This window comes from Rhinoraja longicauda, chromosome 24 (assembly GCF_053455715.1).
Source record: "Rhinoraja longicauda isolate Sanriku21f chromosome 24, sRhiLon1.1, whole genome shotgun sequence".
Taxonomy (NCBI): Eukaryota; Metazoa; Chordata; class Chondrichthyes; order Rajiformes; family Arhynchobatidae; genus Rhinoraja; species Rhinoraja longicauda.
Genome location: NC_135976.1, coordinates 4,771,555 through 4,777,554, shown reverse-complemented (window position 1 = coordinate 4,777,554; position 6,000 = coordinate 4,771,555).

The window sequence follows — 6,000 nt, the reverse complement described above, 5'->3', positions numbered from 1 at the left end:
AAAGATGAAGCACACAGTCCCTCAAGCCTTGTTTGAAAAAAGACCAAGGGGCCACAGATTGTCAGCGATAGTACCCAGAAGCCCAGGCTTGCCCCTGCACATGAACAGAAGCATTTTGCACATAAGTTCAGAATTGCATTCAATGTCCAATTTTTACATTTAAATCTATAAACTAAAGTACAGAAGTTTGGAATAAACCTGATAATGTTTACCAAATCATGTTAAGTAGGGGATTTTACCTTCAATGAACTAAATACCATGGAAGTTGGGCCTTTCAGCCCACTGTGAGTCAATCAATCACCCATTTACGCTAATTCAAAAAAAATTCTGTCACATTCTTGTCTCCAGCCACATTCTATCACTTGCCTCTACATGAAAGGCAATTTACTGTGACCAATTAACATACCAACTTGCATGGCTCTAAGGTGTGTGAAGAAACCAAGCACCTAACCACCAGAGGGTTATAGAGAGAACATGCAAACTTCAGTCAGCAATTGGTCAGAATTGAATTCTGGTCACTGAAGTCAAACAGCTGCTACTAATTTTGCTACTGTGCTCTACTGCACTTTGAGGTGAGGCCAAAGTAGCTAGTTTATTATAAATGTGCCGCTTTCCCCAATGTACCCTCAAAATAGTCATCTGGCTAAAAGATAACAATGAATAGCGGTGCTGGCTCGAAGGGCCAAATGCCCTCCTCCTGCACCTATTTTCTATGTTTTCTATGAACCAGTCAAGTCGAAACTAAGAGCCTCCTTGGTCTTCCAACTGTAAACCACAGGGCTGGATGGGATCTATTGCCAGTTATTGAGATGGGTGATTGCAGGGCCCTTGACAAAGATCTTCTCCAACCACAGGTGAGATCCTGGAGAACTGTAACCAATGCTGTTCCTTTGTTTAACAAGGGAAGTTGAGATAGTCTAGGAAATTATGTTCCTGCCTCATGTCAGTGGTAGGGAACCCATTGGAGAGAAAACAACAAAATGGCGGCACTGCCCTAGCAGCTGCCGCTCACCTGCGGTCCATTTGTCTTTGTGTTTTTGTTGTTTTTTTTGTCTTAATTGTAGTTGTGATGTGGTGTTTTTGTGTTTGTGTACTATGTGTGTATGTGGGGGGGAGGGGGAAACTGTAACACTGTAAATATGTGTCCCTTCAGAACGGAGACCCGACCTTTGTTTTCTGGGCCGTGTCTCCGTTCCTGCTGCGGCCTACCATCGGCCCAACTCCTGGAGCTGTCGGCCTCCATCGGACTTACCATCCAAGTCCGTGGATCGGACTTACCATCACCGGAGCCGGCCGTCTTCGGAGGCTGCGGGAGCGGCTGCGACTCGCCTTAGGTTCGGGCCGCGTGGATTCCGACATCGGGAGCTCCGGCAGCGGTAGCGTGTTCGCCCGCCCCGGATCGCGGGGCTTGGGGCGCGGACATTTCACCGTCCGGCGCGGCCTAAGATGGCCGCGGGATATTTCTCTGCTGGGCGGGGGTTTCAATGTCGGGAGCCACGACCGCCCCGACGTGCAACAACAGCGGCAGCGACAGCGTGTTCGCCCGCCCCGGATCGGACTTATCATCGGCGGAGCCGGCCGTCTTCGGAGGCTGCGGGAGCGGCTGCGACGCGACGCACCTTGGGCTTGGCCCGCTGTGGACCGTCCGGTGCGGCCTGCAACCACAACAACCTGACTGCGGGCGAGGACAGCGGGAGAAGGGAAAGACATTGTGGCCTTCCATCACAGTGAGGAGAGAGAGGACTGGAGGAGACTCACTGTGATGGATGTTTCTTTGATGGATGTTTCTTTTTTGTGTGTTTTTGGGGTTGGGTGGTTTGAGTGCCTGTTTGATGCTTTTATTGTTGGACTGTGTTTTTGGGGGTTTTGGGGTGTGTGATTTGAATGCCTATTTAATGCTTCTATTGTTGGACTGTGTTTTGGGGGGTTTTTGGGGTTGGGTAATTTGGGTGCCTGTTTAGTGCTTTTATTGTTGGACTGTGGGTGATTGAATTAACATTTTGTTCAAGATGGCCGCGCCGTTGTGTTTGGCTGCCTGCCACTGTATGTTTCTTTTTTTTCCTAGTCAGATGTGCAGCACTTTGGTCAACGTGGGTTGTTTTTAAATGTGCTATACAAATAAATTGACTTGACTTGATAGTTTGGGATAGGATTTGCTTGCATTTGGAAGAGAATGTGCTAATTAGGTACAATCTGCATTGCTTTGTCATGTATCATCTCTTACTAACTTGATTGAGGTTTTTTGAGGAGCGGCACGGTAGCGCAGCGGTAGAGTTGCTGTTTTACAGCGAATGCAGCGCCGGAGACTCAGGTTCGATCCTGACTACGGGTGCTGCACTGTAAGGAGTTTGTACGTTCTCCCCGTGGGTTTTCTCCGAGATCTTCAGTTTCCTCCCACACTCCAAAGACGTACAGGTATGTAGGTTAATTGACTGGGTAGATGTAAAAAATGTCCCTAGTGGGTGTAGGATAGTGTTAATGTGCGGGGATCGCTGGGTGGCGCGGACTTGGTGGGCCGAAAAGGCCTGTTTCCGCGCTGTATATATATGATATGATATGATGACAGTGATTGATATGGGCAGGACAGTAAATGTTGCCGAAATGGATTATATCATGGCATTTGATTGAATCCTTCATGGTAGGCTGATCCAGACGGTTAAGATGCATGGGAACTATGGTGACTTGGTTGTTTGCATTCAGAAGTACTTTACTTGTAGAAGACTGGGTTATGGTGAAGGGTATTATTCTGGCTGGAGGTCTGACTAATGGAGTTCTAGTGATCTGTGCTGGCACCTCTGATATATATAAATGACTTGGCCATAAAAGTAGATGGGGTGGCTAGTAGGTCAGATGATACCAAAATTGATGGAAATGTAGGGAGGAAGGCTGCCAAAGGATATGCAGGATATAGATCAGCTGGAGAAATGACAGCTGGTTTAATCTGAGCAGCCATATTGGGGAACTGGATATGGTTGCAAAGGAATGTTCAGAAAGTGGGATGCTTTTAAAAGTGTGACGACAAGAGTTCAGGGTGTACATGTTACTGTTAGAGTGAAGGGCAGGGAAGGTGGGTGAAAGGAAGCCTGGATTATGAGAGAAATTGAGGTGCTGGTCAGGTAAGAGGTACAGGCAGTTGGTATCAAGTGTATCCCTGGAGATGTTTCAGGAACTCACAAGCACACTTAAGGAGGAAATCAGGAGGGCAAAAAGGGGGCTTGGAGATAGCTCTCCAGATAATATTAAGGGAAATCCAAAGAGATCATATAAGTACATTAAGGGAAAGAAGGTAACTTAGTCATCTCTGTGTCCCAGGAGATGGGCAAAGTCCTCAATGATTAATTCTCCAGTTTTTACTGTGGTGAAAGACATGAAGACTCAGGAACTTGGGACAGTTAATGGAAGTGTCTTGAGGCCAGTCTGCATTGTGGTCAAGGAGGGTGCTGAACATCAGAAGGCATATGAAGGTAGACAAATCACCCCGGACTAATCAGATATATCCAAGGCCGCAGTGGGAAGCTAGAGAAGAGATTGCAGGCGTCCTGGTGCCTGAATCATCATTAGATACAGGTGAGGTGCCAGAAGAGTGATGGGTGGTTATATCACATGGGATCCAGAGAGAGCCAACTGGATAAAAAATTGGCACCATGAAAGGAAGCATAGGGCGATGGTGGAAGGTTGTTTATTGGACCCAAGGCCTGGGAATAGTGGTGTGCCTTAGGGATCGGTGCTGGGCCGATTGCCCTTTGTGGTTTATATCAATGATTTGAATGAGAATGTACAAGGCATGATTAGTATGTTTGCAGATGACGCTAAAGTTGATGGTATTGTAGTGAAGATGGTTATCAGCAAGATATTGATCAGTTGGATGGATCAGCTGGGGAACAGTTAATGGGAGTTTAATGCAGATAAGTGTGAGGTGTTACATGTTCAGAAGTCAAACCAAACTAGAGTGGATAAGGGAGAACCAGTCGATGTGTTACATCTGGACTTTCAGAAGGCCTTCGACAAGGTCCCACATAGGAGATTGGTGTACAAACTTAAAGCACACGGTATTGGGGGTTCAGTGTTGAGGTGGATAGAGAATTGGTTGGCGGACAGGAGCAAAGAGTAGGAATAAACGGGTCCTTTTCGGAATGGCAGGCAGTGACTAGTGGGGTACCGCAAGGCTCAGTGCTGGGACCCCAGTTATTTACAATATATATTAATGATTTGGACGAGGGAATTGAATGCAACATCTCTAAGTTTGTGGATGACACGAAGCTGTGTGGCAGTGTTAGCTGCGAGGAGGATGCTAGGAGGCTGCAGAGTGACTTGGATAGATTAGGCGAGTGGGCAAATGCATGGCAGATGCAATATAATGTGGATAAATGTGAGGTTATCCACTTTGGCAGCAAGAACAGGAAAGCAGAGTATTACCAGAATGGTGGCCAATTAGGAAAAGGGGAGATGCAACGTGACCTGGGTGTCATGGTGCACCAGTCATTGAAAGCAAGCGTGCAGGTCCAGCAGGCAGTGAAGAAAGCGAATGGTATGTTAGCATTCATAGCAAGAGGATTTGAGTTTAGGAGCAGGGAGGTTCTGCTGCAGTTGTACAGGGCCTTGGTGAGACCAGACCTGGAGTATTGTGTACAGTTTTGGTCTAATCTGAGGAAAGACATTCTAGCCTTAGAGTGAGTACAGAGAAGGTTCACCAGATTGATCCCTGGGATGGCAGGACTTTCATATGAAGAAAGACTGGATAGACTAGGCTTATACTCGCTGGAATTTAGAAGACTGAGGGGTGATCTTATAGAAACATTTTAAATTCTTAAGGGGTTGGCGAGGCTAGATGCGGGAAGATTGTTCCCGATGTTGGGGGAGTCCAGAACCAGGGGTCACAGCTTAAGGATAAGGGGGAAGTCTTTTAGGACCGAGATGAGAAAACATTTCTTCACACAGAGTGGTGAGTCTGTGGAATTCTCTGCCACAGAAGGTAGTTGAGGCCAGTTCATTGGCTATATTTAAGAGGGAGTTAGATGTGGCCCTTGTGGCTAAAGGGATCAGGGGGTATGGAGAGAAGGCAGGTACAGGTTACTGAGCTGGATGATCAGCCATGATCATATTGAATGGCGGTGCAGGCTCAAAGGGCCGAATGGCCTACTCCTGCACCCCTATTTTCTATGTTTCTAGGACAGAACCATCGCAGCAAATGCCAGGATATTGGGATATCCTGAAGAAGGGTCTCGACCCGAAACGTCACCCATTCCTTCTCTCCTGAGATGCTGCCTGACCTGCTAAGATACTCCAGCAATTTGTGAATAAATGCCAGGATATTGGAGAGTGGTATAAAAAAGGATGTGTCATACAGTGTGGAAACAGGCTCTTCGGCCCAACTTGCCTATGCTACCCAACATGCCCCCTCTACACTAGTTGCACCTGCCTACATTTGACTCAAATCCCTCTAGACCTATCCTATCCATGTACCCGTCTAAATGTTTCTTAAATGTTGTGATAGTACCTGCCTCAACGATCTCCTCCAGCAGCTCGTTCCATCTACCACCCTTTGTGTAAAAAAAAAGTTGCCCCTCAGTTTCCGATTAAATCATGTCCCCCCCCCCTCTCCTCACACCTTAAACCTATGTCCTCCGATTCTCGATTCCCATACACTGGGTAAAAGACTCCTGCTATTCCATCATGTTCTTCTACATCTCATAAGATCATCCTCATCCTCCAGTGCTCCGAATAGAGTTCCAGCCTGCTCAATCTCTCTCTATAGCTCCAGCCCTTGAATCCTGGGAAAATCCTCTTAAATCTTTTTGCGCCCTTTCCATCTTAGTAACATCTTTACTATAACAGGGTGACCAAAACTGAACACAATACTCTAAATGTGGCTTCATCAATGTCTTGTACAATTGTAACATGACCTCCCAAATTCTATGCTAAATACTCTGACTGATGAAGGCCAATGCGCTGAAAGCCTTCTTGACCACACTACCTACTTGTAACACCACTTTCAAGGAA